General features: G+C 46.1%; 1 protein-coding gene across 3 annotated transcripts in view; it reads right to left on the bottom strand.

Annotated features, from left to right (window-relative positions):
- LOC109925492 (probable G-protein coupled receptor 132) overlaps positions 1 to 12,591 on the bottom strand; it is a 105,482-nt gene that overhangs the window by 29,644 nt on the left and 63,247 nt on the right. The window contains exon 2 of one of the 3 annotated variants that reach the window (XM_048600412.1): positions 4,346 to 4,460. The exons of the other annotated variants lie outside the window; for them this stretch is intronic. The gene's annotated coding sequence lies outside the window, so the exon portion shown is untranslated. The remainder of the gene's footprint in view (positions 1 to 4,345; positions 4,461 to 12,591) is intronic. 3 annotated transcript variants of the gene reach the window in all.

The raw sequence follows: 12,591 nt of genomic DNA, 5'->3' as shown, positions 1-12,591 counted from the left end.
CCCTACTCCCCTGACCCTCATTCCTGCCCTATCCCCCTGAGCCTCATTCCTGCCCTACTCCCCCGAGCCACATTCCTGCCCTATCCCCCCGAGCCTCATTCCTGCCCTACTCCCCCCGCTCCCCCCCGAGCCTCATTCCTGCCTTACCCCTCTGAGCCTCATTCCTGCCCTATCACCCTGAGCCACATTCCTGCCTACACCTGATGGTTTATAGATTACCACTAATCGCGTCCCACCAGATACACAATCTTTTTTCATTCGCAGGATGTAGTGTAATTGCTAAGACCAACAGTTAATGCCTGTCCCTAGTTGCCCTTAGGAAGGTAATGATGGGAGCTGCTTCAGGCCCTTGAATGATAATTAAGGTGAATTTGGATCAATCCTCGGTCCAATCACATTTGGAGTATTTTGCCCTATTCTGGTCTGCGTGTTTGAATACAGAAACAGCTAGAAGGATTTGCAATACTAATCCCAGAATACAAGGATGCAATTGAATATTCTAATTGTCAGGAAAGACTGAGCTGGATGGTGGTCTTCTCTTTACAAAACAGAAGGCCAATGGATAATCTAGTCTTCTAAAGTTATGACAAAAGTCAATAGGGGCATGTGTGGAAAAACTATTCCTACTTGTACTGATCCCAAAGCAATGGGCCATTGACATAACATAGTGTGGTTGTTGACTTGCTCGCCGAGCTGGCTTGTTCTCGTTCAGATGTTTCGTCACCATGCTCGGTAACATCATCAGCGGACCCTCCGATGAAGCTATATTATTCCTGCTCCACTCGGAATTTATATTGTCTGGTCTGTTATGGGGAGTGGTGTCATTATGTCACTATACCATTGTGTCAAATGAGAGCACTCACCATAACGGACTGGACAGTATAAATTCCAAGCAGAGTAGGAATAACATCGCTTCATCGGAAAGTCCGCTGATGATGTCACCTAGCATAGAGACGAGAACAAGCCAGCTCGGCGAGCAAGTCAACAACTTCACCCACAACCCGAGCTACCGATCTTTGTCAAAACTTTAAACATAAAGTGATTCCTACAGAAAAGCTTCTTTCCCCCAGAGAGTGGTGTGAATGTGGACCTCACTGCCACAGGGAGTGCCTGAGATAAATAGTGTTGATACATTTAAGGGGTAGCTAGCTACGTAAATGAAGATCAAATATGGGCATTGTTTGCAACATTTATTGTCCAACCCTAATTGCCCTAGAACCAAGAGGGCCATTTCAGAGGGCAATTGAAAGTCAACAACACTGTAGTGGGTCTGGAGTCACATGTAGGCTAGACCAAGTGAGGATGGAAGTTTTCCCGCTCAAAAGGTCATTAGTGAACCAGATGGGGTTTTATGATAATCGACAATGGTTACCATTCATCCAGCCTTTAATTCCACATTGTATCAATTCAATTTAAAAATTCACCATCTGCCACAGTGGGATTTGAATCCAGGTCCCCACAAGTGAGAAGAGAAGGTGTGGGAGGATTTTTGTGTTGAGTATTAGCACAAGCATGGAGCAGTTGGCCTGAATGGCCTGTTTTTGTGAATGCTATTGTTGGAAATGTTCGCCACAATTATTCCCATTTCTTTGTTTACAATTGCAGGCTTAAAGTCACAGAAAGTAACTTTCCGCATTCTCTATCTCGTACAGAACATCTCAGTGTGTCAGGAAAAACTTGTGACGTGGGTTTTCATTACTGTTAAGCAATAAGCAATGTATTTCTAACACAGAAGAGTTACAAAACATATTCCTTCAGATTTCCTTCCTTATTTGTGTTTTCCTGTGTATTTTCTATTGCACATTTTAATTTTGTATTACTTTAATCTTTACTCTCAAACGCACTCATTACTTGACATGATGTCTTTGTAATTCTGCACTTGTCAATCCCTTCACCCTTGATCCCAGTTGTGGCAGGGTGAGGATTAGTGACCCTCACCAGGGGTCAGTCGGAGATGCGTGTTGTGACAGTCTCTTCAACTTAGTATCATGTTCCCTGTAAGCTACAGGGGTAGACGCACCTATATTCCACGCACTGGCCACCGCATTGTCCTCCGATTGCGCACAGCAAGACCCCACAAAACACGTAGTCCCTGCTCCAGCAACAGCCCCTTCCCCCACTAACAGCTCCCTCTCCCAGTAACCACCCTGTCCCCCAGTAACCCCACCTTCCCCCAGTAACCGCTGTCGCCCAGTAACAGCTCCCTCCCTTTAAAACCCCCTACCCCCAGTAACCCCATCCCCTAGTAACCCCCTCCCCGAGTAAAAGCTGCCTGCCCATAACTCCCCCTCCCTCTGTGCCCGTTGTAACAAACTGCTCAGACCCAACAAATGGGCTTTCTCTGATGGAGGAGGAAGGGTTGGGATCAAAAGGATTGGTATCCAAACACCGCTTGGATAGTCTGATTTGGTGATGCTGATTGAGGGGTGAATAGTGGCCAGACTGCCCATGCTGTTTTTTTTGAGATAGCACTGCGGGATTTCTGGTATCCAAATAAAAGAGCCTTGGTTTGACATCTAACCCAGAAGGTAGCTCTCCCTTCAGGGACACTTGTGCTCAGAGACGGGGTTCCAAATCCTCATGCCCTGACTCAGCGATGACAGAGGTCTGCCCCACACAGCTAACCTCAGCCCCACTTTCACAACCTTGATGACAGGACTGCCCAGGCCAGCTGGGAGCTTGGCAGTAGGGAGGCAACACATTCATACATTCACCCTCCTTCCCAACCTCTCAGAATGTTTGCATTTGAACAGAATCACTCGTCCGCAGTAATGGCCGGCTCAGAAATCTGCACAAGGCAGGATTGAGTTTGCTGTTCCTCTGGATTCCTGAGCCTGGAACTCCCAAACCAGTCCAGCTTTCTGAGCTTTATATAACCCTGTCCTGATCCCAACCCTTCCTCCGCCATCAGAGAAAGTCCATTTGTTAGGTCTGAGCGGTTTGTTACAACGGGCACAGAAGGATAGTGATAGAGTTATACAGCACAGAAACAGACCCTTTGGCCCAACCAGTCCATGCTGACCACGTTTCCAAACTAAACTAGTTCCACCTGCCTGCTCCTGGCCCATATCCCTCCAAACCTTTCCTATTCATGTACCTGTCCAAATGTGTTTTAAGTATTGTAACTGTACCTGCATCTACCACTTCTTCTGACAGTTTGTTCCACACATAAACCATTCTCTATGTAAAAGAAATGCCTCTCGTTCCTTTTTTAAACCTCTCTCTTCTCACCTTAAAAATATGTCCTTTCGTTTTGAACTCCCCCACTTTGGGAAAGACCTTTGCAATTCATCTGATCTATACCCCTCATGATTTTACATACTTCCTACACTCCAGTGAAAAAAGTCCCAGCCTATTTTTATAACGCAAACCCTCCATTCCCGGCAACATCCTGGTAAATCTTTTCTGAACCCTCTCCAGTTTAATGATATCCTTCCTGTAGAGGGGGAGTTATGGGCAGGGAGCTGTTACTGGGGGAGGGTGCTTACTAGGGGATGGGATTACTGGGGAGAGGTGGGGTATAAGGGGAGGGAGCTGTTACTGGACGAGAGCGGTTACTGGGGAAAGGTGGGATTACCGGGGGCCAGGGTGGTTACTGGGAGAGGGAACTGTTACTGGGAGAGGGGGCTGTTACTGGGAGAGGGGGCTGTTGCTGGAGCAGGGGGCTACAGGGGAACAGGGTTATTGTGGGGAGGGGGCTGTTACTGGAGGAGGTAGGGTTGCTGGGGGAGGGAGGGTTACTGGGGAGAATGGGTTACGGGGGTGTTACAGGGAGAGAGGTGAGGTTTCTGGGAGAGGGGGTTTACTGGGGAGGTAGGATTACTGCGGGGAGAAGGTGGGGTTGCTGGGGAGAGGGGTTTACAGTGGGGATGGGGCAAAACTGGTGGGGAAAGGGTATTGCTACCCAGGGAGGGGTGGAACGAACGCTGTTCATTCTAGATGGAGCCGTTACCTTGTTCATCCATCCCGCTAACGTTATCAGTGAAAACTGAGCTCATTATTTCTCATTGTCTCTCAACACACTTCTCCGTCAACCCTCTTCCCCTTTTCTCTCTCAGTCTCCCTTCTCTTTTTCACTTACTGTTTCGTTCCCCCTCTCCATCTGATCCTCTTTAATTTCCACTGCTGCTCTCCTGCACTCTTGCTTTTCTCTGTCTCTCTCTGTCTATCTCAGAGAATCCTGTTCACTGCACGTGTCTCTGTGAGACCAACAGCAGGCTGAAACACGCAGATTGACTTTGTTCCTGGGCTAACCACTTGCAGTAAATCAGACAACACGTTAGATAGACTCTCGAATTCTAAATACGTCCGACAGAAGTGGGACAAAAATAAACAAATCATTTACCTTTCCAAAGCAATGTTTCGCACAGAAGGTAATCGACAGGGAGTCACTCAGTGATTACAGTCCTCTCATTGATAAAACTGGTTTCACAGAGTGTCACACAGGACGTGGCAGCGTGCTGTTGGGTAGGAAACGCTATGTCAATTGTCAACTTTACCAAACCAACCCCTCGGAAACTGTTACTCACCACGTTGCTTTAAAACCTGCACAGCCCTGTTTGTCACAAACCCCACTGACATAATACAAACTAGCGTCAATAGACCTTAGCTTATAGTCATACGGACCCAAAACTGCATGCGACATATGTACAGACCCTGTGTACTCTCTGTAACCTGGCCATTCTTTAGAAAACTGTAAATCTCAAACAGTCCCGAATCAGAAAGTGGGCTCATCTCATTCCGAGATTGAAAGTTCTGAAGGGGCTTGACAAGATAGACATTGTCAGGCTGGCTCCTTGCTCCCCGGGAACCTGGACCATGGGACACAGTCTCATGATAAGGGGGCAATCAGTTTGTGAGGAGATGAGAATTTTTTTTTCACTCCGAGGATCGGGAATCTTTGGAATTCTCTACTGCAGAGGGCTGTGGACACTCCATCATTGAATACATTCAAGACCAAGAGAGATAAACCTTTGGTCTCTCAAAGGATATGGAGAACAGCTGGAAAATAAAGTTGAGATAAAGGATTAGCATGATTGCATTGAATGGTGAAGCAGGTTTGAAGGGCTGAATGGCCTCCCTTAGGCTCTTATCTCTAACGATCTGGTTACACCACTGAGTAGTGACAGGAGCAAGTCAGAACCTCAAAAAACAACATCCTGTTAGCAGCCTTCCGAAGTAGTGTGTCCAATTCTGCCCTCCATCATAAGGTCAGCAGTGGGGATGTTCACAACGATTGCACAATGTTCAGCACCATTCACGACTCCTCAGACACCATGTTCAAATGCAACAAGATCTAGATAATATCCAGGCTTGGTCTGACAAACAGCAGGTGACATTCACATCATACAGATGCCAGACAATTACCATCACTAACAAAAATAATCTAACCATCACACCGCAACGTTCAATAGTGTTACTATCTCCCAGTGTCAACATCCTGGGGGTTACCATTGACCAGAAGCTCAACTGGACTCACCACATTAACGCAGTGACTACAAGAGCAGGTCAGAGGCTAGGAATACTGTAACTCATCCCCTGACTCCCCAAAGCCTGTCCACCATCTATAAGGCACACGTCAGGAGTGCGATGGAATACTCCCCACTTGCCTGGATGGGTGCAGCTCCAACAACACTCAAGAAGCTCAACACCATCCAGGACAAAGCAGCCGCTTGATTGGCACCACATCCACAAGCGTCCGCTCCCTCCCCCACCGATGCTCAGTAGCAGCAGTATGTACCATCTACAGGATGCACTGCAGAAAATCACCAAAGATCCTCAGGCAGCACCTTCCAAACCCACAAACACTTCCATCTAGAAGGAAAAGGGCAGCAGATACATGGGAACACCACTTCCTGCAAGTTCCCCTCCAAGTCATTCACCATCCTGACTTGGAAATATATCTGAAAACAAAAATTGCTGGAAATCACAGTGGGTCAGGCAGCATCCGTGGAGAGAGAGCGAGCTAATGTTTTGAGTCTAGATGACTCTTCATCAGGAAATATATCGCCATTCCTTCAGTGTCGCTGAGTCAAAATCCTGGAATTCCCTCCCTAAGGGCATTGGGGATCAATCTTTCTTTTAGGCAGACTCTCTGGATGAAGAATGACTTGCTTCATTCACGTTCAATGGGCGCTGGGTGACTGTTAAGCCCAGTGCCTGATCTGTAGATCCTGTCACATTCAGGGCAGGTGATGCTTGAAGGGTCAGATAGGTGTTATTGTAAGGTTTGTGCTCTTCCTTCCACACCTTGACTTTATCTTCATTCCCGAGGAAACCTCCCAGTGTGTCTGGAGCTTGTCTGATCAACGCTGTGCATTTTGGTGGGTCTCAAGATAGGGTCGCCCATGAGTCAGTGGGATTATTGACCTCTCCAGGTGGTTTTGAGGACCTCCCTAAAGGATTTCCCAGTCCTCCTGGGAGTATTCTGCTGAGGTCACTGTGGAGCATTAACTTTGAGGGTCCAGGGTCAGGAACATGAATGACTTGTTAGTGTCTGAGTGTTTCATACCTCGTACTTTCACATTTTGGCTTGGTAGAGGACTATCTTTCATGCCCCTGGATTTGAAGGATCTCCAAAGGTACTTCTGTGGGATTGCAGCAGTTCTTTGAGGTCATCCAAGGGTCTGGAGTGGGATGTACATTATTCATCTCCCTCTTTAAAGAAGGATAATAAATACATTGGGCACAGCTCAGGGAAGGTTTTCCAGACCAATATCTGGAATGGGTGGGTTGTTTTGTGAGGAATGGCTGGACAGGCTGGGTTTGTATCCACTAGAGTTTAGAGAAGTAAGAGACAACTTGATGGCAACATATAAGATCCTGGGGGGGTTTGGACTGGGCAGATGCGCAGAGCATATTTCCTCTTCTGAGGAAATCTAGAACTAGGGGTCAGTCACTTAAGACAAAGATGAGAGAAAACGTTTCTCATAGAAACTCTCTTCATCAAAGGGCAGTGGAAGCAGAGTCCTTCAATATTTTTAAGGGAGACATGGATAAATTTGTGATAAGGCAGAGGGTGAAAGGTTTTTGAGGACAGGAACGTGGAGTAATTAGGTCAGCCATGATCATAGAATCCCTACAGTGTGGAAACAGGCCCTTCGGCCCAACAAGTCCACACCGACCCTCAGAGCTTCCCACCCAGCCCCATCCCCCTATAATGCACCTAATCTACACAGCCCTGAGCACTATAGGCAATTTAGCATGGCCAATCCACCTAACCTACACATCTTTGGACTGTGGGAGGAAACCGGAGCAAACCCATACAGACATGGCGAGAATGTGCAAACTCCACACAGACAGTCGCCCAAGGGTGGGATCAAAACTGGGACCCTGGTGCTGTGAGGCAGCAGTGCTAACCACCGAGCCACCGTGCCGCCCTAATTGATCCTATTCAATGGCACAGCAGGTTCGAGGGGCTGAATGGCCATCCCCTAATTTATATTTACATGTTTACCTGTTTACATGTTGACACATTTACATCCATTTATAAATGCTGGCCTTGCCTTCATTGCAAGGACACATTTAGTGAACACTCAGCCAATGGCGATCTGGCAGTGATTTTGAGTTGACGGCCCCAGGCTGATGATTGGTGGTAAAATTATGTTGTTATCACAATCCCACGATGTCTGGCCCTCATCACAAACAGAAGGAAACTGCACGTAAGGGATCGGTTTATATCACAGTTTCTTACTACAAAGCAAACTCAAATTCTGCCAATAATGCAATAACCTCCCCATAAGTTGTGCTCAATACTAACCTGATTAACCATGTTGAGTTAGATAAGGTTATTTTGGCTCATATTGATTGAGACAATGATTAACAGCGGAAAAGACAAAGTTTCCCTTTCTGCATTGTGTACCACATCCCATAGCAAGATCTCAAAGTTCTTCACATAGTTACCTAGTTATAGCTATGTAGATAACCACACAGACCACAAGACCCATCAGCAAAGGTGGAACTGTGGGATGAGTGAGCAATTCCTGACGGGCTTCATTGTGGAGAATCCACGGATATTCCAAAAGCTCCTGCCATCCTCCTGCTCTTCTTCAAACACTAACATCTCCAATCTCCAAAAGCCGGCTTTTGCTTTAAGGGGAGCAGACGGGGCCAGTTGTACAGGGTCTCATGCAGAGGCAGTACTTCTGAGGATGTAGAAACACCAACAATGCAGCAAGGACAGCTCGCTGCTGTACTAGGAGGGGACAAACACATAGCTAAACCAAGTAAAGCCTAGTTCCACTAACAATAACCTGCATTTATAAAGCAACGTTAACATAGCAAGTTGTCTCGAGGCACTGCACAGAAACAGCATCAGACAATATCTGACATCAAGATAAAGGCCAAGGACTTGGTTAAGGAAATAGGTTGAAAAAAATCGTCTTAAAGGAAGAGGGACAGCTAGAAAAGTGGAGAGGTTCAGTTTGGGAGTTTCAGAACTTACAACCTGGGGCAGAAGACAGTGGCGTGATTAAATCAGCAGTGCCAGAGATGTCAAAATTAAATGAGATATGTTTTCATTCACCCATGGACCTGCATTTATTGCCCGCCCCTAGTTGCCCTTGAGAAGATGGTGGTGAGATGCCTTTTTGAACCGCAGTCAGAAGTCACACGACATCAGGTTATAGTTCGACAAGTTTATGTGAAATCACAAGATTTCAGAGCCTCGCTCCTTCGTCCAGGTGAAGTAACCTGGTGTCACGTGACTCCTGACCTTGTCCACCTCAGTCTAACACAGGCACCTCCACATTATTGAACCACTGCAGTCCATAGGGAAGGAATTCCAGGATTTTGGAAGAATGAAAGCGGATCTAATTGAATTATACAGGATGCTAAAAGCGATTGACAAAGTAGACATAGAATGTTTCCTCATGTGGGGCAATCTAGAACGAGAGGTCATAGTTTTAGGATAAGGAGGAGCAGAATTAAAAGTGAGATGAGAAGAAATTGCTTCTCTCAAAGATCATGAATTTGTGGAATTCACTACCCCAGAGTGCTGTAGATGCTGGGTCATTGAGTAAACTTAAGGAGGACATAGATTGATTATTGATTTGTAACAGATTGAAGTGTTATACTGAGCAGGCAGGAGAGGAGAATTGAGGTCAAGATGAGAACAGCCATGATTGTATTAAATGACAGAGCAGGCCCAGGGGCTCAATTGTCTACTCCTACTCCTAAACTTATTTTGACCCAGCGACAGTGAAGGAACGGCGATATATTTCCAAGTCAGGATGGTGAGTGATTTGGAGGGGAACTTGGAGATGGTGGTGTTCCCATATATCTGCTGCCCTTGTCCTTCTAGATGGAAGTGGTCGTGCATTTGGAAGGTGCTGACTGAGTATTTTTGGTGAATTTCTGCCGTGCATCTTGTAGATAGTACACACTGCTGCTACTGGTGAAGGGAGTGGATGTTTGTAGATGTGGTGCCAATCAAGCTGCTGCTTTGTCCTGGATGGTGTCAAGCTTCTTGAGTGTTGGGGCTGCACCCATCCAGGCAAGTGGGGAGTATTCCATCACACTCCCGACTTGTGCCTTGTAGATGGTGGACAGGCTTTGGGGAGTCAGGAGGTGAGCTACTCGCCGCAGTATTCCCAGCTTCTGGCCTGTTCTTGTAGCCGCTGTGTTTGCAGAAACATCTCAGAGTTTGTTTTCATAGAATCATAGAATCTCTACAGTGTGGAACCTGGCCATGCAGCCCATTGAGTCCACACCGACCCAGACCCACCCCCCCACCCTATCCCTGCAACCTCGCATTTCCCCTGACTAATCCACCTAACCTACATGTCCCTGGACACTATGGGCAATATAGCATGGCCAATCCACCCCAACCTGCACATTTTTGGACTGCGGGAGGAAACCCACACAGACACAGGGCGAACGTGCATACTGCACACAGTTGACCAAGGGTGTAATCGAACCCAGGTCCCTGGTGCTCTGATGCAGTAGTGCTAACCACTATGCCACCGTGTCACCATTTTGTCCTGCAAGGGATAGAGTGGTATCATAGGAATGAGATTGATGGTGTCATTGGATTTTGGGTTAAATATTGGGCCAGGACCCAGGAGTGGTTTCTAACTCTTCAAAATAATGTCATCATCAGTTTTTCGCTCCCTCTGAGAGCTCAGGAGGTTCTCAGTTTAATGCCTAAAGTGAGTATCCACATTGCCAACCTCCTGGAAAAAGTTTCATGGTGATGCTCTGGCTGCCCTGAGTCACATACCAGGAAGGTTTGGTGAGAATGGTTTTGTTCCAAACCCTTTCCTGGGCTCACACAATACTTTGCAGTCAGTTCTCTGTCAATGACATCACGAAAGGAATCCCAGAGGGAACCAGTGGGAATCAGGGAGAATGTGTAGGAATTGTTTCATCTGGCTGGAGACTGAAGAACAAAGTCAATGCCAACTGTGAGAAGGAGAAATATCTTCGCTCAGAGGGTTACGAATCTTTGGGATTCTCACTGCCAATTACAGATCTTAAACTGTGCCAAGCCTGATTTCAGTGTGCATTGATTTAAAATCCCCACAGATTTCAAACAAAGCTTGATGCTTAGCAATTCCTATCAGCTGTCTTGTCGCCTACACTAATGATGGAGCCCAACAACCTCTGCAACATCTTTAAAGAAGTGTTCCATTCATTCCAATTATTCAATCATCCTACTCTCCAGCACTTTGCCAAAGCTGTTCATGATTTTTAATATTTTGATTAAACACAGCACCGCAGAAGAAATAGTTGGGGATTAATACAGGGCAATGGGGAGAGAGTGGGATTAGTTCAGGATTACACAAATGAAGGGAAGACAATAATGTGTAAAATAGCAGAATCTATTTTTCAGTGTAAGATTGTGCAGAAATTAATGAAAGCCTTTATAAATTATGTTACCGAAAGAGAGAAGTCTCCACCCGTTCAGGATGTCCTTAGTTGCTTTACAGCCAATTAAGTCAGTTTAGAGGGTAGCCAAAAGTTGTCATGTGAGAGATACAGCAGCCAGCTTGTGCAGAGCAAGATTCCACAATTAGCAATACAACAATAACCAGATAATCCAACTTTGTGGTTTGGAGTTGTGGATAAATATTGATCAGGTCACTAGGATATTCACAACTTGCTCTTCAGATGAGCACTGTGGGATCTTCCTTATCCATCCCAGGGGACAGACAAGGTTCAATGTCTGACCTGAACAATTGCTCTTCTGACAGAGCAGCACTCCCTCAGCACTACACTGCTTTGTTTACTGAGTTATGTATGCGTAAGTCTCTCGAACATAAAACGTTCTATGTCAGTGCCAGGAACATATCCACGGCATCACAACTGACACCTACATAACAACTGAGAAAGTATTTGTTAATGTGTCAGTAGAATTATTTGTGTGCATCTGTTTTATTTGCATAACATAGTTTCTGTGTCTGCTAACAAACTGACAGAGTGGTGCACTGAGCTTTGTTTCCCACAGCACAGTTTCTGTTGGGTTTTCCCTAGTGGCAAGAAACAAACTCATCTCAGAAAACCTCAAATTTAAAAGAGAAATACTGTTTCAAATTTTATATCATTATCAGCCATCTACATACAGTGTCTGTTACTTCAACACTCTTGGAAAACCCCTTGGAAACTTTTCCAATTGAGTGACCTTTGGATAGAGGCTACTTTACCTTTGAAGAAAGGTCCATTGAGAGGTTAATGCCCTCACGGTAGGGAATGGAAAGGGTGGGACAGTAAAGGGGGAGACTAACAGAGGAAGTGAGGGATGTTAAAGAGAGACCAAGACCGAGAGAAAGGGAGGTTGGACATGCAGAAAGCATCAAAAGATGAACAAGGAGTTGGCTCGAGAGACAGAGTGAGGTACAGAGTGAAAGAGAGAGGGAGAGACTATGAAAGACAGGTCAGGAAGGACGTATTGGTTCGACCTGTCTCCCTCATTTACTGTTGATACTTAAGCAGCAAAGAAAGGCTTCAAAAGACTGAGAGATACTGGAGTTGAGAGGACTAGAGGCGGGCAGAGACATAGCAAAAGTTACACAGAAAGATAAGCTGGAATGAGAAAGTGTGCTACAGATAAGTGGAAACAAAGAGGCTTGTACAGAAGGGACCCATAAGAAGATGCAGCAACTACACCCAGGAAGGGGTTCAGGGTAATGAAAAGAAGAAAAGTCTCAGGCAACTAGTGTTCTGATGAAGTGTCATCTCAAATTCGCAACATTTACTCTGTTTTTCTCACCACATGTGCTATCAGACCAGCTGACATTACCCAGCATTTTCTATTTATGTCAGCACTGTTCCCATCTGACACTCTCAGGGCAGGGGCAGCACAGGGCTAGACGCAGAGTAAAGCTTCCTCTACTCTGTTAAACGGAACGCAGAACTGCCTCTACACTTTTAAACTGCAAGTAAAGCTCTCTCTGCACTGTCCTGACAAACACTTCTGGGGCAGATACAGCACAGGGTTAGATATAGAGTAAAGCTCCCTCTACACCGTCCCCATCAGATACGCTAAGGACAGGGACAGCACGGGGTTAGATACAGAGTAAAGCTCTCTCTACACTGTCCCCATCAAACACTCCCAGGACAGGGACAGCACAGGGTTAGATACAGCGTAAAGCT

This window comes from Rhincodon typus, chromosome 8 (assembly GCF_021869965.1).
Source record: "Rhincodon typus isolate 14 chromosome 8, sRhiTyp1.1, whole genome shotgun sequence".
Classification (NCBI taxonomy): domain Eukaryota; kingdom Metazoa; phylum Chordata; class Chondrichthyes; order Orectolobiformes; family Rhincodontidae; genus Rhincodon; species Rhincodon typus.
Note: the sequence above shows the minus strand (reverse complement) of the source record. Positions and strands in the feature narration are given on the sequence as shown.